At 42.4% G+C, this 25,194-nt stretch overlaps 1 protein-coding gene across 5 annotated transcripts in view; it reads left to right on the top strand.

The window, feature by feature from the left end:
- Positions 1 to 1,868: 1,868 nt before the first annotated feature.
- Met (MET proto-oncogene, receptor tyrosine kinase) overlaps positions 1,869 to 25,194 on the top strand; it is a 111,243-nt gene continuing 87,917 nt past the window's right edge. The window contains exon 1 of one of the 5 annotated variants that reach the window (XM_016002762.3): positions 1,869 to 2,194. The gene's annotated coding sequence lies outside the window, so the exon portion shown is untranslated. The remainder of the gene's footprint in view (positions 2,195 to 25,194) is intronic. The other 4 variants (XM_016002763.3, XM_016002764.3, XM_006984281.4 and 1 more) reach the window with 4 other exon arrangements.

Here is a 25,194-nt window from a genome sequence, read left to right as displayed (position 1 = left end):
TAAAATTTGTTCTTGGGTAGAAACAAGAAAAATTCAATCCTGAAAAACATAATATATGGCTTGCATGTATAATCTACTTTTCAGTTTGTTTGTACTGCCTTTTCTGGGTCTTTACACAACTTTAATTGTTTTTGTTGTTGCTGTTGTTCTGTTTTTCTATTTTTATCATAGCACTCAAACTCAGAAAACCTGTTAAGGCAACTACATGTGATGTAAAAAAATCCAGTTAACATATTGCTATGGAAACCAGGAAATAGAAACAGCACTCTAATCATTCATTTAGACAACTATGGCTGTGTGTGTGTGTGTGTGTGTGTGTGTGTGTGTGTGTGTGTGTAAAATTCATCTATTCACACCTTCTATTGAAAGATGTTATAAACTTTAAACCTAATCAAGATGGCTTTTTAAAGGTCCAGTGTCCGGTAGCCAGTAACACCAGAGTTTTAGAATGAGCTCCAGCCTTCACTAATGACACATGATATTTGGAAGGGCCGTGTTGAATCACACTTGCCTGGTTGGAGCCACTGGACATAGTGTGGACCCTTGAAGGAGATTAGAGAACTGAGTTCTGTTCTAACTCTGGGCTTCTTAAGCTGTGTGGCCTTGCTAGGAACTTGTAGGAACTGTTTTATTCATCTGCAAAATGATTCCGTGCAGGACTCCAAAGATGTAATAGGAACTTTCCTCTTCCATCAAACTGAGGAGCAGTGAGGTAAACAGCTCTGGGGACTGAAATAGCTCTGTCTAGTGTCTTGTAACATACGGGGCTCATAGTGCAGTAATAGGAAATGTATGAGACAAGGATGTGTTGCTTTCCTGGGCTTCATTCTGTGTGAAGTGGGGCCACCTGCACCTGCATAGTAGCTGTCAGTAATTATCGGTCGCTAGCAGATCCATATCTGTTTCCATTATCAAACCCGCTCTTACAACAGTTGGAAAGACCTGGCATCCTAAAAGACAGTGGATTCCTTAAATCCTTTCACCTTATTGAATTCTTGTAGGTAAACGCAAACCTTCATAAGTTAACTATTGCCCCAAATCCCTTTAAAAAATCTGAGTTTTTAATATTTAGAGACTTGAACTTCCGTGTTGGTTTTGTTGATTGCTATTTGTCTATTTAATCACCCTGTGTCCGGCTAGGAGAAAAAGTGAAAGTTAAAAGGAAGCCTCTGCTGGGTTTAAACTCCTGGGGTTCTTCCTCCAGAAATCTAGAGTTATTATAGTAGGGGATAATGGTTACAAAATGAAATCATTGGGACAATCCGCCCATGCACTCCCACCAGCGTCTGTGACAATGAGCCCCTTGTTTCAGGGGCGCCCAGATCTCTGTCCACGCGGGTGAGAGCGAGGCCGCCACCGCGGGCGTGGGAGAGGCTGCATCCCCGGGTGCGCCCGGGGCGGGGGACGAGGGGGGGTGGTTGTGCGTGCGCTCAGCGCGGGTGACACTCGCTGCCCGAGCACCAGGAGGGGGAGACTCGGGGCCGCTGATCTCCCGCTGGGCTTGCTTCAGACTCCAGAGCCGGGGAAGGAGGAGAAAGCGCGTAGCCCGGGAGAGGGAAACTTCGCCACCTAGAAAGTTTCACCTTGTCGAGGGCGGGGAGTGGGGCGGGGCTTGAGGAAGAGCGACCCCCCCAGGGCCAGGCGCACGGGTGGCGGGAAGGGCGGAGACCGTCCCCACCCACCCGTCCATCCCCCCCACCCCCGGGTGCTGCCAGTCCCCACCTCCGCCCCTCCAGGGACCGGTGGGACAGATCGAGAGCGACAGGGACGAACGGACACGTGCTGGGGCGGGTGCCTGGGTCTCTCCTCGCCTCCAGCCCGGACGCGCCCGCCCGGGGCAGCGCCAATGCCCGGCTGAGTCACCGGCCGGGCAGGGCGCGTGTGGGAAGGGGCGGAGCAGTCGGAGGGCGCTCGGCGGGGTTCGGCCCGGGCCGCAGGTGACCCGGACAAGCCTCGGCGCCGGCAGCTCCCGAGCCGGGGTGACCTGGTGCGGAGCCAGATGCTGGGCGACCGCTGACTCGCCGGAGCAGGGCGGAGCGCGCGGGTGGTCCCCGCCGGCTGACTTGGCGCTCCCGGGCACCACAAGGTACAAACTCCAGCCCCGTCAATCCCGCACCCACCCTCTCCCAGCACCTCCGCTTTCTTTGTTCCGCTAAGGGAACTGGCTGCAGCTCCGCAGGGCAAGACCACCGAGGTGGGTGCGAGCTCGGGGCTTGGGAAACTGAAGGGATGGGGTCGGGGAAGGTGCAAACAAGAATTGAGCTTGTCGCCTTAGGAGAGTGTTGTTGACGGCCACCTGTGTGACTCAGGGCGCTGGGAGCAATGGGTGCTGGAGGGCCGCTGTGGCTGGGCAAGTTTTACCCTTGTGATCTGACTCAGCCCTTACAAAAGGGATCCGGTCACCCTGTCCAGGCAGGGTGATGGAGCCTGCAAGGTTTGAGCTCAGCTATTTCCTTGTTCCCAGCCCGGCTTTATATGCCGTATGTGGGGGGTCTTACCAAAGGGCAGGTGTTCCTGGGATGGTCTGAATTTTTTATTCCTGGCAGACATGCAGAGTGTGTGTGATCCATCATTTTTGATCCTACTTGATCTTTTTGCTGGGACACTGTGGAGGTGAAATACATTATAAGCAGAGGTCAGGCGGTCTGGCTAGTACCGGTATAATTATTAAAACACCAATGAAAGTACAATGCAGAATTTACTCCAAACCGTGGTTTCCCATTTCCTACCTTTTATGTTTTAGAAGAGCCATTTGCTAATTTGGCAGTTGGCAAGGGTTCCAGGGGCTCACGCATGAATGCGTGTCCAAGTGGGTTTCGCCTTATCAGAGGCTTGTGTTCAAAGCAGCTCAGAGGCAGAGTGAAATATTGTCAACTTTCTTAGGCAAAAGAATCAGGAGTCCCTAATTGCCAAGTTAAAACGGTCCGTGAATATGAGGAGATTGTAAAAGCTGTAACTGGAGAGAATATAGACGGAATTTTAAGAAGACTGTTCGCATTTTGTAGCTTTGGGTGGAGGTTTATTCTGTCGCTTCCAACAGCCAGCCACACACACATTGCCATGCAAATGGATTCAGAAGAACATTATTTTCCTTTACAGCTCAAGTATTATAGCTGACTAATGAATTTTTTCTGCATGAAGATGATCTGAAAATGATGTACATGGTGTTTCCCTTTGCTACTGGGACATAAATTGTGCTTTTATGGGAACACTGTTAATGTTGCCTGGATTATTTACAGGTATATAGCTTTCCTCTCCAGCTGGAAGCGTACTCGGCTTTGTTCTCAAGTGTAAACTTCCACTGTGGAACAGAAATGAGGTGCCGTGGTCTCTGCCATTGCAGGCTGCCATATAGTCAATGTTTATTTCATTTGGACAGATAAATAACGCAAGTGTAATGTACATCTTCAATAAGAAATTTTATAGCACCCAAAATGTGTACCTACAAGAGTGTCATAGGTGCTTTAAATTCTGTGGTCAGTTTTCAAACTCAGCAGTGCATTAGTCAATAGTTATTAACTTAGCCGTATTCCACCGTAAGCAAGATGGATTTATAGCATGTCGAGGATGATCAGGTAACTGCTGCCTTTTCCCAGAGTGCTTTGTTCTTGATCATTTGCAACAGGGAGTTTACACTGGGATGCACTACAGGCTCTGAGAATCTGAGGGCAAGCTTTATCTGTAACATAAAAAAGGAGAACTAGCGGCAGGCAGTTAATATGAAAGTTTAACGTGGTATTACTTTTAAGTCTACACTGAGAGGAAAGTAACAATTTTCTCAACAAGGTAAATACCTACAATTTATTATTTCTAAGACCATGTAAACAAATTCCCCAGGTTTTTCTTGAACTTTTTTTTAAAAAAAAATGTTTTAATGAGGACTGCACTTAGAAATACACTCAAAAGTCGATTTACGCTGCTGTTGGTAGAAATAAATAAGTTTACAATAGAATTAGTCAGATTTTCTTTTGCAAGTCCATGTAATAACCGCAGGTAAAGGTTTTCTCAGATGTGGTTTTCTCGGAACAAAGAGGATCACTCAGAAGGGCTGACACTGTGAGGCTGCCCAAGTGCCACTCTCTGGTTCATACCCCTGGTCAGGCATGGCTAATCACGCGTCTGGATCCCCTCCATTTCTGCACCCCTTTGCTTCTCAGCTCTGTCCCTTGGCTTCACTCCCATTTCACTCACTTGTCTGGTTTCTTCTTCACTGGCATTCCACGTGGTGATCGTCACCAGAGCCATCCCTACTTCTTTTCCCTATCCCTTGGGGGGGGGTGATGTGTACAGGTGCTTTGCCTGTATGCCTATCTGTGAACCATGTATGTTCCTGGTGCCCATGGAGTCCATCAGAGAGCATCAGATCTCCAGCCTCCCCGATACCCTTTGGCCTACTGTGTTTGTGCCCGGGACTCCTAACGTCCTTATCACTCTCCCTTAAGGGACAAGGTGGATACAGAAACTCAAGAGCAAGGGAAGTAGTTTCCTCTTCCTGACTGGTGTGTGTGGCAACTTTTGCCTGATACTGGGCCCCCAGGACAGAGTTTCATGGGTTTTTCTCAGTGCAAAATAACACCCAACTCTCAGTAATATGCAGTAGGCACCATGGCCAATATCAGTTTGGAATCATTTTAATTATGAGTTCTTAACACTTACTGATTCACTACTGAACTCACATTTTTTTCTCACCAAAAATAGCAAAGAAGTTTACTGTGATCATTATCCATGCTGGTTCTAGGAGAATATCTAAAAATGGAGGAGGGAAATAAGATGTATCTGCCCTTGAGAAATTTACAGTCTAATTGTGTAGCTAGATAGCACACATACGAAATGGAGCTAGAATCCATAATTATTAAGGAAACATTACATGAAAAAGACACTCAGTCATCACTAAAATACAAAGACCTTCAGATGTCTAAGCTGCTTCTGCTCATTTCATTCTTCAGGGCCTCCAAGTTGAGCACAGCTCATCTTAAGGTCTTTAGGGTTCCACATTATAGACTAGGGAGGGAGCTGGCCTGAGCCTTACTCTGCTTCTCAGCCCATTTCCAGCCAACAGCAGAGGTTAGATCCGGTAAAACTTTCCACCGAGACACTGATTAGAGACCAAGATGAGTATATTTCTACACCCTGGTAACACACCCAGTCCCCATCCCCCTCTCCCACCCACCCCACCACCCACCCTTGCCACCCCCCTCAATTTCCTTTTTTACTTTTCTCTTAACTTAAAAAAAAAAGCCTGTCTTCATATGTGTGGGGTCCTCTGCCCATTATCAGATTAAGAGCTATAAGTGACTTTGTAATCTCCTGTCCATCAGAACACCCATTCTCAGATATTTCTTCAGCTGTGTTAAATTGCTTAACATTTATATTCCCCTTGGGTTTTGATTTAATAAAAACACCCAGTAAAATCAGACTCCTTTGCTCTTCAAGGGACAAAATGAAGAAAGTGTTTTTATAAGCTATAAAACGTAATTGAGCAAAGACTCACACGTGTAGTATTTGTAACAGGAGGTGTGAGCACTGTGAAATGAGGAACAATCAACTTTAGAATTGCAGACCCAGGCCTATGTATTTCTTTCTGTGCTTGGATAGATGCGGGCTCCTACATTTGTGCAGGTTATTCTCCATTTTAATTCGCATCGAATTGCTTAGCTACAGGGCCATATAGTAATTCTGTAAAAACCTATGGTCCATACAAATTATATCATAAGGGCGAAAACCGGACAGCGTGCTTCTGAGACATCGAGGAAAAGTGGTTGTGAGATGTGCCCTGAGCATCACAGGCACTGATGAAAGCCGAGCTCCTATTCTCTTAAAAATGTGACTGGTGACTACACTGAGCATCTACGAGGTGTACTTGTAGTGTGCAGTGTTTCTGTAGGGGATAAAGCCCTGCAAAACTGTGACCTCATGACACCCTCTTCTGTTGAGGGAGGCAAACAAGAAATCCGTAAATAAAACGCATGTTGTATGTTAGTGGTGAAGGAGAATGGGCACTGTCACAGGTAAGAAGGATGGGAGCAGTGATGGAAATCCAGCAATGAGATGTGGGAAGGGCCTCACATCAAGGAAGACCTCAGCCAGAACCTTAAGGAGATAGCGTGTGAACACCGAGAGTCCCCTCCATAGTACCCTTGGGTTCTTGTGTTTTTCTGAAATTGCACACTTGACAGCTGTCCACAGTCTCTCATTTAGAAGGTGGGGTGTTCTTTAAAAAAAAATGCCTCCTATCAATAGCTTTAAGATGAAGATACAAAGGTGTCCCAGACCTTTTGTCTATCACATGGGAAATGATTCATGTCAGTTCTCTACATTCATCAGGTCCAATATCAGAGATAATGGCCCAGTAGGTTAAGAAGGCTTCTTAACTTTCTGCCCTGAGCCTGGCCCAGCGGAATTTGTGGGCAGTAAAGCCTATGTGGTCCTGGCTGGTCCTTTGCAGGGTGACAGGTGGGTGGCATCGAGCAATGCAGCTGCTGATGGTGTGCAGAGCACTCCCGTCTGCTCCTCTCTCTGGGTCATTTGCCTTCTGGATTAAGACGCTACACTGGATCTCTCTCTTTTCTTCCTGTCCTGTATAAGGATTTGCAAACAGGGAGCTTAAATGGATAAAACTAACCATTTTTCCTAGGTGCTGACAGAAGTTCCACCTAAGGGGGGACGGTCACCTCTTGGCATCCATCATTGGATCCATCACGTGGCCTTTCTGGGTGTCATGAACCAACATGGTGGTTCTCTTGTAAATTTTCAAGAGAATCCACACTGCTCCCAGTTTCAAAATATTAACTTGGTATGTTTAAAGCACTACACCTCCAAGAGGGGCCGAGAGTCTGCAGGCTATAGATTTGGCCTCATGTGGCCTGGACTGTGCCCTGTCCCACAGTGTAGCTACTTCGGGTACTGTCCAGTGGAGCAGCATACACAGCCAGATCATCTTAGAATACCTTCTAAACAGAGCTCTTAGTTTTTCTAGAATTCTCAGGGGAAAAAAAATTCCTACTGTGGAAAGTTAAGTCAAAAAAGAAAAGGTTATTTTATCATCCATCACCTATTAGAACGTATTTCCCTAACTGACCAGTCCACATGCTTTGCATCAGGCTATGGACATTTCTAAGCAACAGGATAATCTCGTTATTTCGTTCTTACACTGAGGCACTCATTTTCTGAAACCTGAATCCATCATAACTTTGCATGTGAACTTCATTTCCAAGTTCGCCCCTTCGGACGAGGCTCTCCTCTTGGAATATTGGCTCTTTATTTTGGATCTGATTGAGCCTCTCCCTCTTTATTTTTCCCCCTGCTATTGAAATTCAAAACGTGCAGTGCCTTGTTGGCTTTGCACGCCCTTTCAAAGCAATCAGCTCAGTACTGCAATCTGCTTTTCCAAAGGAATAAAGCCTCATAGGTTATGTACGAACCTGTTTCCTCTAATCCTAAACACTAGCTAAAGTGCCGAGGCTAGCGGCCTTCCGGAAGGCCATTGTGTAAGAAAGGAAGACTATGTACTGTATGTTTTCCTACTATTTTAAATACAAACATAATCATACACCATAAAGCAGTGCATATATTAAGACTACAGCCCTTTTCCTGTTTTGAAATGACGCTGTGTTGCCCACTAGTTGGCAATCTGAGATAGCATCTAGGAGTTCAGGTCCAGTTTTTGAAGTTGTATATTAGAACAGAATGGCTTGGGGATCCAAAAATGATTCCAACTGCTGACTGTTGACATCAGGTAGTCGTCCAAACTCTGAGAGAGAGGTGGAGTGAATTTGTGTAGCAGAATTAGGAGAGCTAAGTCACCTCCTCTGAGGCCTGTTCATGTGGGAAAGAAAAGCCCAGCCAAGTGTTCGATCCATAAGACAACTCAAACTGACTTTTAAAAATAAGTTTTGGCTTAGCTTGAAGCCAGAGCATTTTCTCTCTTTGAGTTTTAAACCGAGGGGTCTTTTAAGGGAAATTTAATCCATGTGTTTTTGATTCACTAAACCTTAAACCATTACCCATAAACTGAATGTCCCTCTGAGCTCTTTGATGTCTATGAAATCTTTGAAACCATGGAAGTACCCACTGTTTTTCAAGAAAAAAAAATGAAGCTGTTTTCTGCTGAGGGTTAGTAAATGGCATCTTTAAAAAGTCTGGAATATGTGTAAACTCTGAGCACAGCTTATTGAATGGCTACTAACACAATGTGAAAACTATTAGTACCTTCAGAGACCTGCTTCCGGTGGTACCCAGCTGAAGTCCTTACCAATGCCAAGGAAATATTTTGACATCCCTCATCTTTCTAACATATATATGGTAAAATTCATATGTATATGTACCAAATATTCATCTTTTTTTCTTTCACATTGTAGGTATTCAATAAATACCTAGTTGAGTATTAAGGGAATGACTTTTTCTTCAGTCCAGAACCTTTTACCTAATGCCAATCTTTGTATTCAATATCAATATCCATCCGCCATGTCTTAGAATAAGATCTATTCCGAGTGTGTTGACCTGTTTCGGCAAATTTCAAAAATAAGCCATCTAACTAAATATATGACATTTATTGAAATTCATTTTATACCGTGAAGCAACTGGCTTGCAAAGAGTGCCGAAAATAGGAAGGAATTTCTAGGCTAATTTGATTAAATATTCTGTTGTTACCATATGCTTTCTGGAAATTGATTTTCCCTCTTTTACTATTCCTGTCATCCTCCTTCCGCCCACCTTGACACTCTTACTGATTGAAAGCTGTGCACAGGAAGGGGAAGGAATATGTATGCATAGGGAGAGCAGCGAGTTCAAACAGGCTTAGAAAACATACCCTATAGTTATAAACTTCTATCGTGCACAAGGGGGCGAGGGGTGCTATTGGTAATGGTAATTGCTCAATCGTAATGGTGCTATTGGGTTTTGCTCCCAACAACATGGATGACACATCTTTGAAGTCCATTGTGTGGAGAAAACCACCTTCTTGCTCTCGCTAGATTTCCCATTTGTGTGTGGTTTCTGGCAACTGTACTTCCCAACTGGACTCAACACTACATGTAGCTTTAAATGCAATTGAAATGCGCATGGATAAAATGCATGGCTGCTTTGCAGAGAGAGAGGGGAGGCACTGGACTGGAACAGGCAGTGAAATCCGTTTTGATGCCAGGCTTAGATTTCTAATTGGCCATCTTATATTACCCTCAGAAACCCTTCCTCATTCAGAGCATGCAACATGTGGGGTAGCTAAATTTGGTGATTTCTTGTATTTTGTGAGATGGGAGAGGAGAGGGAAATTATGTTATTACAATTATAGATTTCTTTTAGTTGACTCTGAAGGTTTGCTGCATCCATACATCATCAGTAAAGCTTGTCTTGGCATTTCATTACAGATAACTGTGTATAAGGAGTAGCTTATTTATACAGCTTAGACTGGTCTGATTTTGTTCTCGTGCTTGGCTTAATCATTAATAATAATGATGCATTTTTTTATTACACAACTGTGTTGCAAGTATTTTAAGACTCCAGTTAAAAGCTCTTTTGACTTGATAAATGAAGTACCTCTTTATATATTTGAAAGAATATGTAAAATTTTTCAGTTTAAAACATTTTTGTGATAACTTTTATGACACAGATACGGAAAATCAATACTACCTGGAGTTTTTGATGGGTATTGGGTCAATGAGAAAACAGACATGAATGACAGGAAAACACTTCAAGGGTCAAGGTGCACTGTAAGTCACAGTGTCCAACGGGGAACCAGGCTGCCTGCTTGCTTGCCTTTTTTTAAAGGTATTTTTATTCTTGATAATTTCAATGTATTTTAATCATGTTCAGCCCCAATTCTCCCTTAACTCCTTACAGATCCCCTCCCACCTCCTGGCACCCTACTTTATGTCCTTTCTTTAAAAAAAAAATCTTATAGCCCATCAATTCTCAGTTGTGTTGTCAACCTACTAGAAACCAGACCCTTAACGAAAACTGACTCTCCCCCAGAACCTGTCAACTTGCCATAACACTTCAGCTAGGAACGGGAGCTCATGGACCCCCTCCCTCTCCATCTGGAATGACTGGCTTGATCTTCTGCAGGTTTTGAGGAGGCGATCGTAATTGTTCTGAGCTCCTGAGTCTAGTGTCCTATCGTGTCCAGAAGAGACTGCTTTTTTTCTGATGCTCCTCAACCTCTGGCTCTTGGAATATTTCACCTGCTTCTTCCACTGTGGTTCCTGAGCCTGAGGGTAAGGGTCTGATATAGATGTCTCATTTGTGGCTGGGCACTTCACAGGCATTTTGGATGATCCTTTTATGTTATTAGCCACCATGCACTGCATGAAGAAACTTCTCTGTTGAGGCCAGAGAGCTGCACTAGTCCATTGGTAGAGAGATACAAATTTAGAGGGAAATTTGGTATTATGACCATTTAGCAAAAATGATGGTAGTTGGTCCACTATTTTCGGCTTCACGGGGTGAAGGCTCTGCAGCCCAGATTTGCAGTTAACAGACATTTGGTTCCTCCTATGGAGTGAGCCTTAAGTGCAATCGGAAGGCGGTTGTTTACCCCCTTAACTTTCCATGCACCCCTGGCTGTCTCTTGCTGGTCACAGGTTCACAGATGGAGAATGCTGATGAACCTTTTTTCCTCAAACAAGAGTAATGGCAATAAACTAAATTATTTTGGGGTCTTTGGGACATCTCTGGCCAAACAGCTCAAGGGAAGGTATCTCACATCTGGCACTGGGCTTTCTATTTGGCAACCTATGTCTTCTGGGATGAACATGATCTGGTATGTAGGGTAGCTCCCACAAATCCTTGCTATAAGTTTTTTGTTTGTTTGGTTGGTTTTTTGAGACAGGGTTTCTCTGTCCTGGATCTCGCTCTGTAGACCAGATTGGTCTCAAACTCACAGAGATCCACCTGGCTCTGCCTCCCAAGTGCTGGGATTAAAGGCCTTCACCACCTCTGCTTAGTGCCATAAGTTTTGATAGATGCCATTGTGGTGCCATCACAGTAAGATCTGGAGCATCTCTGTCACTGCTGCAGGACCATGGGCTCATTTGTGGTTCATCCTTCATCCTCCTGCTTGACTCATTTTCTGGGACTTCAGAAACAAAACAAAACAAAACCCAGCAGAGAGTATAAACTTTTCTTCACCAGCCCCTTTTACAGCACAGTTATTCTGGATTCATCTGTGTCTGGGATGTGTCAGGGATTTGTGCCTTTGCATTGCTGGAGTCTTCTGTTGATGTTTCCATGTATGTGGTGGGATAAGCAGGTATGTGCACCTGCATGCCCATGTGGAGGCAAGAGGTTGGTGTCTTCCTCCACTGCTCTCCAGCATCTCTCACTGAACTTGGAGCTTGCCATCTATAGGAATACATATGAAGCTTATAAAATAGATTTCTACATGGCTTCCTCAAACATCCTCAGTGTTAGTTGGCCCACCCCAGATCCCTCCTCTGCCCTACCCTTCCATCCCCCCCTCCACGTAAACCTCTCCCCCCATTATTCCCCTTTTCCCCCTTAATATGGCCTCTGTTCTATTAGCCCTCCTCCCTGGGGATCTTTCTTTACTTTCCCCGTCAACGGCTCTTTCTAGTTTCCCTCTTCAATAGGTACTCCAAATTAAACACAAAATCTAGAATGATTTGATACTAGGATCCACATATCAGTGAGAACATGCAGCATTCGTCTTTCTACATTACCTCATCCAGTCTTCTGTTTTCTAACTCCATGTGTTTACCTGCAAATTTCATCATTACATTTTTCTTCATAGCTAAATAAAATTCCATTTTAATATAGGTATCACATTTCATTCACCAGTTGGTAGACATCTAGGCTGCTTTCATGTTACAGATGTTGTGACTGAAGCAACTACGGACATGGATATGCAGTTATCTCTGTAGTAGGAAATAGAGTCCTTTTGATATATGCCCAGAAGTGGTACAGTTGGGTTAAATCGTAGAGTTGCTGTCACACTAATGCCTTCGGTTGTTGCATCGGTTTTCTCTCCCACAATCAGTGTGTAAGTGTTCTCCTTTCTCACATCCTAGCCAGCATTTGTTGTCTTTCATTTTCTTAATCCTAGCCATTCTGACCGGAGTAAGATGAAATCTCAAAGTACTTTTAATGTGCATGTCTCTGATAGCTAATGATGATGAACACTTACCAAAATATTTCTTAGCCGTTTTTATTTCTTCTTCTGAAAACCCTGTAAGGTTCCATAGCCCACTGTTAATTGTTGCCTTCATCCTCAATGGGAAAGAGGCAGGTCAAGGTGGGAAATCAACAATGGAAACCTCACATGTGCACACGCTTGTGTGTGCACGCACTTGCACACACCTACACACACACACACACACACACACACACACACACACACGTCAGGTAGTCGGCAGAGTCTAAGCTTCCCTTCTCTTCTGTCACACATGCTTTAATTCTTACAGAAGGCAGACTGTCATCTGTATTATTGCTTGAATATGGTTGTGTCACCCAAAAAGTCCATGCATAAGGAAATTTTCCTTAAGGTGCAAGTAGGTGGAGGTGGTATAGATCTTTAAAAGGTGGGTAGCAGTAGAGAATACATAGTTTACTGGAGCCTTGTGGAACACCACTATCCCTCTGATCCCTGGTTCCAGGTGTGAGCACCCAGCTTAATATACTCTAGTCACTATGATCTGTTGTTCCCCGTGAAATCCTCACCAAAACTGCTCCATGCCCATGAGGCTGCAAAACTATGAGCCAAGTAAAGTCAGCTGCCTCACATATTTCATTGCAAAGCTTACTAACATAACTATCCAGATGTAAACTGGCCTCTAAGTTTATTCTATCTTTGTCTACCAGTAAGAATAGCAGGCATGCAAGGCAGAAACACAGCTTTTATTATCAGTGGCATGTTCTAAGCACTCTGCAATCAACTCTCATACTGTGTGTCAAGTTCATCTTTTCAGAGATAGTCATGACATTAAAATCAACAAGTTTGTAAACTTTTTGTACCATTTATATAGAAATTTTTTCTATCCTATAGAATCACTATACTGTATGAATTATTATCGTGAACAAAAGCTATGGTCTTAAGAACCATATCTGTGATCCTTTTCTACTGAAATATCATCTGTTGTGGCTGTGAATTAGCGTCCCTTGAGGATGTATCTGGAAGCCTTTCTTTGGATGTTCACTATAATGGAGTCCATGCTCGAGTGTATCAGGAATGAAAAGTTCATATATTGAATAAACTTAGACAGTGATCTAAAGATTTGAGGAAAATGCACATTACTTCCTTCCTTCTGTCCAAAGAGAGCCTGTGGTTTACACACTATTTACATAACACAAAGACAGCCAACAAGTATATGTCATTTAAAAGCTAGAAGAGTCCTTAGTTTAAACATTCATTAGCTCTTGTTGGTTGACAGGGGAAGAACTTCAAGCAGAAATGAATATACATTTTGGACTTCTCAGAAATGCTTTTCTGTCATGTCAAAATTAAGAGACCTGTTGATTTTATTTCAGTCTGACTAGCACATATTTAGATTGTCCCTTGCAATCTGTATGTCAAAGCCCAGTGACTTTTAAGCACTCATCTGGTCTTCAAGGAGCTTTTTAAAAATGCTCTTTAAATCACCAGAAAAGTACAGATAAAATCCCAGGCATTTTCATTAATGGCACTGAAAGGTGGCAGCCCTTGAATCTGTGTCATACATTGATTAATTATTTTCCAACTGCTATGAAACATTCTAAGTGAATAACTAGACTGGAATTCAGGATCAAGGCTCCCTCACAGTTCCTAAAACAGTTTTGCTTTTCAGAGTTAGATGATCATTATATCTGATTCATTTCTTCAACATCTTTAGGTCGTTGGCTTTATTGAAGAGAGAGGAGTATCTGTTTTGATGTGTTTGCTTTCCCCAGAAGTTATTTCTTCCAGATTTCAATAAATCTCATTCAGAGATAATAATAATCAGAGCCTGGCATTTCCTCTTAATAAAGGGCCATGGATCTGATGAATTATGTAAACATTATAAGGAATTTGCTACAGAGGTCATAATCGTGTAGCCATCTGCTTCTCAACTCAGCCTGCTCACTCTGTACAAGCTCAGTGGGAACAGGCTTTAAGTGCTAACAGGCTTAAAGCTAAGTGCTTTAAGATGGGAGCATCCTGAAACAGAGTTTTGTTCTTGGTCCTCCCATCTTTGACCAGTCTACAACAAGTTCTTCCTCTACAGGTCTCTACCCCATCTTTCCACTGCAATGACTGCAAACTATGATTGCTCTCTCAAGTTCTCAGTTGTATATGGCTTTCCTTATTCTCAATGCAAGATCTCTTTTCTTACTTGGAGAGTAACAGAAGCCCATTTGATCTCCCCGTCACTCATTATTCCCTCCTTGAGTATGTTTCAGAGAGTGAAGTGGTCTTTTCAACCTATGATCCTATCCCAGTCTCCCCCGCACCTCTGATCACCTTGATCTGCCTGCCCTGTCCTCCTTTCAGCCCCTCCCTTTCTATCCTTAAGGTCTCCGCAACCATTTTTCATTCAGTCCTTTTGCAACTAGCTGCCGCTTCAAGAAAGAAATAAAACACAGATGTAAGGCGTGCTGATAGGATCTTGAATACACAGTTGCCTAAGTAGTTGCTCTGATTTTCTTATCTTTTAAGAAAGAGTTATTGAAAATATATGCGTACCCTGTTTTCTCTGCTTCCTTTATTCCTATTCACTGCCTGACTCATTTGATTCAAGTAGTCTCTTCCATATGCCAAGAAAGTCTGCTTGTTGCCAAAGCTAATGGACATTTGTTTTATTCCCACTCTCCCCCTCTGTAGACTACACTACACTCCATGATGTATGTCTAATTTTTTCCCTCCTTCTTGAAAGCTCTGCTCTAGCTATGAAAAAAATCATCCAAACTAAGCCTCTTATGTCTCCATGTTTCCTTTGTTTACAATTTTTCTTTATATCTTTGGAATAAAGGCAGTGCTCTCCATTACCCGAAATGCTTGGGGTCAGAAATATTTCAAATTTTAGGGTTTTAGAATATCTCCATAGACTTTGTTAGGTGAGTGGCCCTAATAAATATCCAAAATTTAAAAATGCTCCAAAATTCAAAACTTTTCAAGTGTGCAGGTACTCAAAAAATGGCCGATTTTAGAGGGTTTTACATTCTTGATTTTTGAGGGGCTGGAGAGATGGCTCAGTGGTTAAGAGCACTGGCTGTTCTTCCAAAGGTCCTGAGTTCAATTCCCAGCACCCACATGGTGGCTCACAACCATCTGTAATGAGATCTGTTGCTCTCTTCTGGCCGTTAGGCAAAATATGCAGACAGAACATTATATACATTCTTGATTTTTGGATTATGGATATTTACGCTGCATAAAGTTTAAGTGCATTGCTCTCACATTGAAGACTACAGCATTTAAAGTTCAGATGAACCAATGGCCCACAAATTTCTGTCTTTGACTCTTTCTTTTCCTTAGACTACCATTGACAGGTTGTAAGACACTTCCACCTGAATGACCAGCTGGTGCCTTAGAACTATTAATTAAACCATCTTGACATCTCAGACTTTCTTATGATCAGTAGCTATGCTGAACCATTAGCACATAAATGTTCTCTCTTTCTAACATCTCCCTGGTCCTGTCATCCCTTCCTGTCTAAATTTACGAACTGTATGCTTTCAGATATTAATTGAATTGTTTCTTATTTTTTGCTATATGTACTTACTTAAGTGCCATGAAATGACAACAGTTAAGGAGTTGACGCTAAAGCTCACAGGCTAGAAGGAAACACACATTACCGTGCAGTGTGATGAGAGTGAGATGAGGGGAAGGCACCTGAGAAAGCTCCTGTTTTCCTGTAGAAGGCAAGAGCATCATCACGAAGACTTCCCGTCCGGGTCTCCTAAGGCTAGACCTTAAAACAGAAGAGGATTATCCAGGTGAGGCAACTGAAGAGTGCTCTGTAAAGAAATCCACACATGCCAACACCCAAAGTTGGAGAGCACATTGCTTGCTTTAAACACTGGAGAATGGAATGGTTAATTTAAGCAATCGCAAGGGTAAGTCTGGAAAGATCACGTGTGGATTTCAAGATTTCCAAAGGTGGTGACTTTTTGTTCAGTAGAAAAACAACTTAATCAGATTTTTCGTTCAGAAAAAAAAGTCTCTCGTACATTGTCGAACAGATCATCAAGACAAGAGTGGAGAGGGAAAAACAGCTAGGAAACCAGCAATGTAGGTAAGAGGTGACCCTGAGCAATAAGACAGGCATGTCTGCCCTACCTGCAATTGGGAGTCCAGTATGCTGACTGAAAATGCGGGAGATGTGAGACACAGATACGGTAGCAAGCGAAAGAGCAGGTGTGGTGAGGATAAGTATAGGTTCCACAGGGATCTGCAACTGCTCTTTCGGCATGACTTACCCATCCTGTTCTTCCAGCCCGTTAGCATTGTTGACCCCAGCCTTCACTTCTACACTTCTTATCATCTATCCTCTTTTCCTTTCAGAGTGTATTAATCCCTCACTTGTTGCTGTAATAAAATGCATAACAAGAAGCAAGTTAGGGGAGAAGGAGGCTCTTTTGGTTGGTGGTTGGTGGTTTGCAACAATACAGCCCATCATGGCGGAGAAAGCACAGGGGTAGAACAAAAGGCTGATGGTCACATCGTGTCCACAATCAAGAAGCAAAAAGCGACGAATGCTAGTGCAGAGCTTGCTTTCTCCTTTTTTCCTTTCTGTTTAATCTGTAACCTAACATTTGGGTAGGTCTTTCCTCCCCTGTTAGACCTTTCTGGAAACATGCTCACAGGCGTATCCAGAGGCGCATCTACTGGGTGATTCCAAACCCACTGAAAGGGATGACAGGACCCTGAAGATTAACCATCATGGTGGTCTCCCCCAACCCCCTGTCTTTTCACACCCTCTTCATGCTGATTGCTTCTTAACTTAAGTCTTTAGCCTAGACCTGTATTCTCCATTCTGAGACACAAATATTCCACCACATGCCCAACAACTCTTGGCTGTTTAAATAGTAGTTCAACCGTGAACACAACCAAACTGGCTTCTTCACATCCCCATAAAACTCCTGGTCTTAAACCTCACTGGTTGTCCTAACTCCTTGCATCTCCGTGTCTGCAACTGGGGAAACCATTCTCCTTATTATAAAATCTGTATTTTTATTTCCCTTTTTAATCACACACCTGATATTTTAATTCCATTCTCTCTGTCATCAAAATGTATAGCCACTATTCAGCCATTTCAGGCAGAAAGAAACTGATGATTTCCTTCTATGCCAGGCCAATCCATCACAGTGGGACTGCGTCCACAGTCTGCCACTGGCTTCATGCCTCACCCTGTGTCATGCCATCCCCTTAGCAGCCGTCTTCCTTCACGCGCTCAAGGTGATTCCATTCAGACCTAAGCACCCCCCATCCACGCCCTGCACTGTTCCTCATTTCATTCCAACAAAAGCCAGAATCTCACAGCTGCTTACCAGGGCCCTACAGTTCTGATTCTTTGTCTTTCTTGACTTTATCTTTCGGTTGCCAAGGCTCAGGCACAAACCCACCAAATGTGTCCCTTGTTCCTGCTTCTTGCCTCTGCTCAGAAATTTCATCTCTTTTCACATGTCATTTGACTGAGTTCTCCCTCCCTCAACCTTTTCCTCAAAAGGCACCTACACAGATTTTCAAAGCCACAGACTTCTCCCTGTGCCCTCCCTGGAGACAGTCCAGTCCTCCAGACACTGTCAACTTCTAATATACTCTACATCCAGCTTGCTTATGTGTATTGTTGCCTGAATGCCTCTGTTAGTAAGTGCTTCTCACAAGAACTGGAGTGTTTGCCTGTTTACTGATGTATGCCAAGCACACAGTAGGGCCTCGACGAACATGTACTGAATTCAATCTAAGTAGCTGTTGAATAGACAAAACTAACGCGGAGAGATGGATTTTATACCCCCTGCTGATGAGGGTAAGAAGACACTGATCTAGGGAGTCCATAATTTATTCTCCTCGATCTTCACCCTTGTGCTGTAGCAAGCTTTCTCATCAGGACCGCCAGCCTTCAAATAACAACACAGAGACTGGTTAATTATGCCAGCGTGGCCTTAGCTTAGGCTTGTTTTTAACTAGCTCTTACAACTTAAGTTATAAACCCATTTTTAATATTCTACGTTCTCTCACATGCAGCCCACCCTGCTTCCTCCCTGTCTCCTCGTGTCTCTCTCACACCTAGATTCATCTCCTACCTCCTCTCTGTCTCTCCAGAAATCCCACCTATAACTCCTGCCTAACTATTGGCCATTCAGCTTTTTATTACACCAATCACAGCAAATACATCTTACACAGCATCCAAATATCCAACAACATTGAGCCTGGATGGGTGAATGCCCCTCTGCACTGTGTTACAGCCTTTGGCTCCTTCCCCCTTTGGTCTCCTCACTATATGGTCCTCAAAATGGAATGTAAGTACTAATTTCCCTAGCCATTGGCTCCCACCTACAAACAGAACGCAGAGCCCTCACCGGAATGCATGAAGTTCTCTGTGATTGGCAGTTTCACCCACGCCAGCCCCTCCCACACAGCCTCTTTACTACTGTATTCAGGAAAGCCGTGTCCCTTGTCCTCAAGGTGCCTGTGTATGAGTTCTTACAGGCCAAAGTGTTTGTGCCCAGCTTAACTGTTGAGCAAGTCATTTACCTTCATGTCATTACCTAGCGTAAACTATCTCTGCTTTCTGGGATGCCTTTAGCTTTCCTTCTCTTTGTGCTCCTCCGACGGTAGCACTGGTAGGGGTAGGGTGTGGCTAGGACACCTCGTCATCATGGCAGTGACTCCTTAAGTGAAAAGGGTCATTTAAGAAGTCTATTCCCTCTTCTTGCTCTTCTCTTCCTCAAACATGTACACACACACACACACACACACACACACACACACACACACACACAGCCCTGAGTTATTTTCTCTTCAATTGATCAGTTATATCAGTGCAATGCTGAGCACAGTTGTTTTTAAGTTGTCCTAACCTTTAGGTTTATTGATTTTTTTTCAAGCATCCAGGGTGTTTACTGAATATTAGAAATGGGGTCTCATACTTACTTTTCTGCCCTGTCCTATTTTCAAAGGGATTGGCTTGCTTGGCATTCTCTGTTCATTTGAAGACATTTAATTTTTATTTCGTAGAAAATGTGCTTAGTTCTTTATTTTCTGATGGTCTATTGATCGCAACATGTTTGTATGCTTTTGATTTTTCTCCCAACATAATTGTACTATTTTCACTCATGAAAATCCTCACCTGCAGAAAGTAACAGCCCAGTCTGGTAATTCCGTTCATTGACAGTAATATCACAATTTTTATTTTACTTAGAGAAAAAACTATTGTATAATTCAGCTTCAAAACCGAGACCTAATTCAGTCCATTCCAGAGTCTGCTAGCTAGTGTCAACGTCCTAGGAAATGTTCACAGATGTGAGCAAAACAGAGTTGAGAACTAAGTGAGGAGTGTCCTAGAAAGAAAGGCCCACCTGATCTAACACCTCGTGTCTCCTCCACCCTTGTCCCCTTCCTTCCTGGATATGGTTTCTTTCCTATGGCGCAGCCACCATGACGAAAGTGGATCCACTGACTGCCTGTTTCCCCGCGCAGCTGTTGGATTTTTGCCTTGTGCAAACCCAGAGGAAACAAATCCGCCAATAGTGTTCCATGCCTTTAATCCTAGCACTAGGAGGCAGAGACAAAAAGAAGGGCAGTTTGAGACCGGCCTGAACAACGTACAAGATCTCGTCTCACTCAAAAGATAGTGAAGGGGAGGAAGGGAAGGGGGGAGGAAGAAGGAAGGAAAGAAAGGGGTTAACCCACGCTTGAGCACAGCTCCCCCATTTGGAACTAGAACACTCCTTCTGCCCAGGACACTTTCCACTCCCACCCCAGACAGGGGGGATGTCTGATTCACGAGTGAGCAATGTATTGGCTTCCTTTCCTCTGGATGTGCCTCCCTCTTGGTTCCCATTCTGACTGCCCAGTCAGGTTCATCCTCTCCAAACTCTGCCTGTGAATATAGCAGGAAAGGGTTGCTAAGCTTAGTTTATTTTAACTTACATATGTAGAAAGATGTAATCTGTGAGTTTATTTTATTCACTGTTCCTGGCTTAAGTGAACAAAATCTGATAGAGAGTTTACACAATCTGAATTATAAACTTCCATTCATCTATTAAACAAAAAAAAAAACTGCTTTTGATTTCAAATCTTTTAGCATGTTCTTAACAATGTGGGAGTTCAACCTCCGCATTTCTGAGGATAACGAAATGTTCTTGTATGAGCTACCATTTATTAATGGGGTAAATGCCTGTCCATCAGTCAGGATTCTGACAATTCAATGAATGCTCTGAATGGTATTTTTTTTACAACATGCACAATAGTAAAACAAATGTCCATTTATTCTTTTTTTCCCAGAAGTTGGATGTTTTCAGCCATTCTTAAAAGAACAAAGATGTTTGCTAACAGATTATGAATTTATGAGACAAAATTCTTGAGGATAGAATGCATTCTATTCTTTTAATCTTTACTCTTCCATATCAGGCTTAGACAAAGATCTTAATATATATTGAAAGTAGAAAATGCACAATTGGCTTTTTCTTAGGCTAAAAGTCTGTCATTTTCAACTTCTAAAATGATGATCAGGAGAAGGGCTGAGATAACCACACAAGAATGAGAACAAAAGTATTATCTATTTAAAGAAACATTTGTATAATGCCCAAGAAAGTGCTTAGAGCAACCCCTGGTCCCACTCAATATAATGCATGCATATTATTCTAGCACCACTTTTAACGTTTTCTTCTATAGCCATCTATATCTGAATCTTTAATAAATATACAAATCTAGATCTTTTTTATGAAATTTCATGTAATGTACAAGTTGTGTAACCTTTCTCTAAAAAATAAAAAAGAATGTTTATGCCCTTTGAAAGTTATACCTTCATGTGATATTTAAAATCACTTGATGAACTCAGTCACCCTATTGATCCCATTTAAAACAACACGTTTTAGATATATAACAGCATCAAAATAAATAAAAATAAGAAATTGTGCACAGTTTGCAAATATGTATGTGTTAGGGAAACAAACTCTTAAAAATTGAGTCAAGCCTGGTCGTCCATGCCTTACTCCTAGCTACTGAGGAAGCTGTGATGGAAAGATCTCAATTTGAAGGTATGCTTGGACCACATAGAACGTTCAAAGGCAGCATAGACTATGCAGCAGGACTGTCTAGAACCAAAGGACCAGGGGTGTAGCTACATAGAAGAGCATTTGCCTCACATGTAAGCATTTGGTTCAAATCCCAGTACAATTAAATAAATAAATAGGAAGGAAGGAAAACAAAAAGCAAGCAAGCAAAAGACAGAAAACTGTCCGACTCCCAAGATAAATAGATTCCATCTAAGTCTCTTCATTCCAAGGTATGTTTGTTTCAAGAGGTGGTCACTCCCTCATTTTTCTCTACACGTTTACAATTAGGGTTGTCATTTAAATATATTCATGGGACATGCTTACACTAAAAAAGAATCCAGTATTTGAGATTTAAATGGGTCTCCTCCACTTTCACTTCCTAAATCTCTGTGGGGATATGGGCTTACTCCTTAAACTTGTGGTTCCTGCTTGGCCCTTACTGTGGCCTCTGTCTTGGAAGAACTTTAAGGGCTTCAAGAACTTGAAACTTGAGTTAGAGGAAAACCACAAGATGGCCAAGGGTGCGGAAATAACAAATAACTCTATTTAAACTGCAGAGAGAAGTAAAGGAATGAAACACTGGGCAGGTATTCGGAGTGGTCTTTCCCAGAGCACTGGCCAACTTCCTCATTGCTGTCCAGAGCAAGCCAAACTGGCTAAGGCATGGCTCAGGATGATAAGCAAGGATGTTGCCTTCATTAGATGTCAGTGTGCGCTGCATAAATGAATACCAGTGTATCCCATAATTTATTTAAGACCTTCGTGGCCAACCCTCAAGGTAGAAACAAAAGAATCTGACCCTGGGGCCGGGCTGTCTAAAGGGGTAAGGCACTTCCATATTGGTCTTGGGCCTAAGTATCCTCCCACTCTCCCCACCACATTCCACCTCTTATCCAGAAAGTTCTACATGGTATTAGAGTACAAGAGAGGTATTCTGGGACCAACTAATCTGTAAACATTAAAAATAACATGGTCTTGTGGGAATTTTGGATTATTTAAATGTGATCACACAAACGAGCAGTTAAATGGGCTGAAAAATCCAGACGCTTCCTTTTGTTCCTTTAATTCACCATCGGAAACCACTTGGGCTTGGGATATAGGTGTCTGGTAGATCACTTACCTAGCATACTCAAGACCATGAGTTTGACCTCTTGGGGTGAGGGTGAGGAGGAATGAAAAAAGTAAAAGAAAGGGGTGAAGAAGGGAGGAAAGGGAAGGGTAGGCAGGGAGGGGAAGGAAGGGAGGGAGGGAGAGAGGGAGAGAGGAAGGAACGAAGGAAGGAACGAAGGAAGGAAACAAGGAAGAAAGGATCTGATTGCACTGGAAAGGATTATGATATGCTGTATTGTCTTTATTATTATAAAGACTGTGGTTACTATCAAAGTATAGTGAAAAAAATCTAGAAAAAGAATTGTAAACTTTGCTTTCTTAACAGTTCTCTGGTTTCATTTATGTTTCAATTTAGGCTACAGGCTTATGGTATAGAGTTTATCTAGCTGTCTTCAAATCAACTGAAATTCTCAGTACCTAGACAATTGTTTGTCATGTAACAGATGCTCACAAATATCTATTCACTATTGTGTAACACCATGTACTGTGACTGTTTACAAATCCAGCCCTTGAAACGTCATCAGAAAATTCTTATTGGAATCTTGTTGCTATAACTTTATTATTACGATCCTACCTTTTCTAATCTGGCAGAGTGGGCACATGCATGGTGGTCATGCAGAGGTTGCAAGTCAACCTTGGAGTCGGTCCTAATCTTCCAAGTTCTTTGAAATAGAATCTCTTATTGTTCATCATTGTGTATCTCAGGCTAGCTGGTCACTCACTTTTGAATATTCTCCCATTTCTACCTCCTGTCTTGCAGCAGAAGCTCTGGTAATTACAGACATGCATGTTACCTCATCACTTCATGTGAGCTCTGGGGATCCCCTAAGGTCCTCACACATGCGTGTCAAGCACTTTACCTACTGAGTCACCTCAGCTCTTATAGTCCTACTTTTAAAGGTAATGGAACGAATGTAAATTTAGAGAGGGCTAAGAATTTTTCTTAGAATGTCATTCTTGCAAGCTCCCTTATATGTGACAGTGATTGTTTTTATGGGTTAGCTTCCTTAATATGGCATCTCAGCCATTTTCCAGAATTATAAACTCCCTTTATACACTTAAATGTATTATTGAAATCTTTTACAGTTTTATATGTTAACTCATCATTTAGATACATTATTTTCATCTTGAGTTCATGCTACACATTCTAATAGACTTCAGAAATACATAGTAGGGGAAAAAAAGAAAACAGTATGCCACCCCAGAAATCTCAGCTAATGAATATGTTCCCAGGTGTCAAGTGAGATATTTACAAGTAATTGTTCAAAAACACAAAGAAACCATTCTGTCCCACTTATTTGAATATTTTATGTAGTCTATGGTAGGGCCATACCACCCTAAACATGCCTGATCTCTATTTCATGTAAAGTTGTTTTTATGCATTTGACCTTGTGTATGAACTCACACGTCCATATTTTTTTTCCTGGATATTATTTGTTTGTGATTTGCAAGGAGTAAAGGAATCATTATGAAAATGCTCACCATAAGGAAGAAGGAAAGACACAATTTCATTAGCTCCTTTAAGCCTAAAATATGGTGGTTGGAGATAGCCCGACGATAGTGAGAACCTTCCCCTCTCCATGTCTGAGCTCCTCTGCCCATAGCACCAGCTTCAGCTCTGGCTGGCTCTGCCCACATAGTAGATGTGATATCAAGGTGGCATCATCTGTGTGTTTGGAACCTCTGAACACTAGTGGTTCGCTGCCAGCATCCATATGGTTGTCCTTGCTCTGGTCGTGTGTTCACCCTGACTGAGCACTGGCTCAGAAGACAGGAGCTCGGTGAAAAGCCTGTCTGCTGGGCAGACTCGCCCTGCAGTGAGAAGTGGGCAGCATGATGGATAGGCAATCTCAGGAGATGAGGTAAAGAGAGTTTTCAAAAGAGCTGCCCAAGGAAGAAGTAAGAGGTGCTGAGCAGGTACAAATAAGGGTTCATTTAGGTACTGCATCTTCTGAATAAAGCCCTTTCCCTAGAAATGCAACTAATTAAAAACAGTCCAAATAAGCATCATATATTTTAAAAATTAGAAATACTGAGGAAACCTTGTTTTCCTTTTTTCTTTAAAAGTTTTTTTATTTTACATAAAACTACAGTTCCCTCTCCCTCTGAGACCTTGATTTCTTGTGTACATTTAGCTAACATTTCATTCTCTTCTAACACATATGTCATCTAAAAAAAGGGGGAAATAACATTTACCTTATGAATATAGTTAGAAAAATATAACTGAGTTTATCTTGTAAACTAGGAAGTGCTTTCAACATAGTTATGTATCATTGTGACTTCTGAGAAGAATCAGGTCCTAAAATGAAGTTAATTGTGTCAAAGTTTACAAAGGCTTCCTCGTTAGGAAGTGTCCCACTACACCTGCTGTGATCTTTCCTGAGGAGTCAATCTTTGAATGCAACACTGTGCTTTTGTTGCTGGTTGAATTTTTGGGTGGCACAGATGCCACTCAACAAATACCTGAAAACCCACCATATTGCTAGATTTGAGAGGAATGATATGACCAACACAAGATACTTTCATGAGAAAGCTCAAAGCAGATAAGTGGAGAGAAGAGTTGAATGGCAGATAGGACGGTTATGAGTCTGAATTCATACTTAACAGGCCGCCTCTAATGAAAAGACTCCTAAATGCCACAGGTTTAATGACCGAGATGGCATGGAGGTGCTCGCTTACAGGAAATGTTTGCTCAGTGAGCGTATACTTATTACCAACTGCGGAGAAATCAAGAAATGCTTTATAGGTGATTCAGTTTTATCTGCTATGTGCACAGTTCAAGAGAATGAATTAGTCAGTCTGTTTGAATCATCTTTATATGTTCCATTTAGTTTTAAAAAAAAATCTGTTAAATGGCTAGCACTATTTCAAAGAGAAAAAAAAGGAGCAGAAATGGTG

The sequence above is a fragment of the Peromyscus maniculatus genome, chromosome 3 (assembly GCF_049852395.1).
Source record: "Peromyscus maniculatus bairdii isolate BWxNUB_F1_BW_parent chromosome 3, HU_Pman_BW_mat_3.1, whole genome shotgun sequence".
Lineage (NCBI taxonomy): Eukaryota > Metazoa > Chordata > Mammalia > Rodentia > Cricetidae > Peromyscus > Peromyscus maniculatus.
The sequence above is the reverse complement of the archived record's forward strand: the minus strand, read 5'-3'. Positions and strand labels throughout refer to the sequence as shown.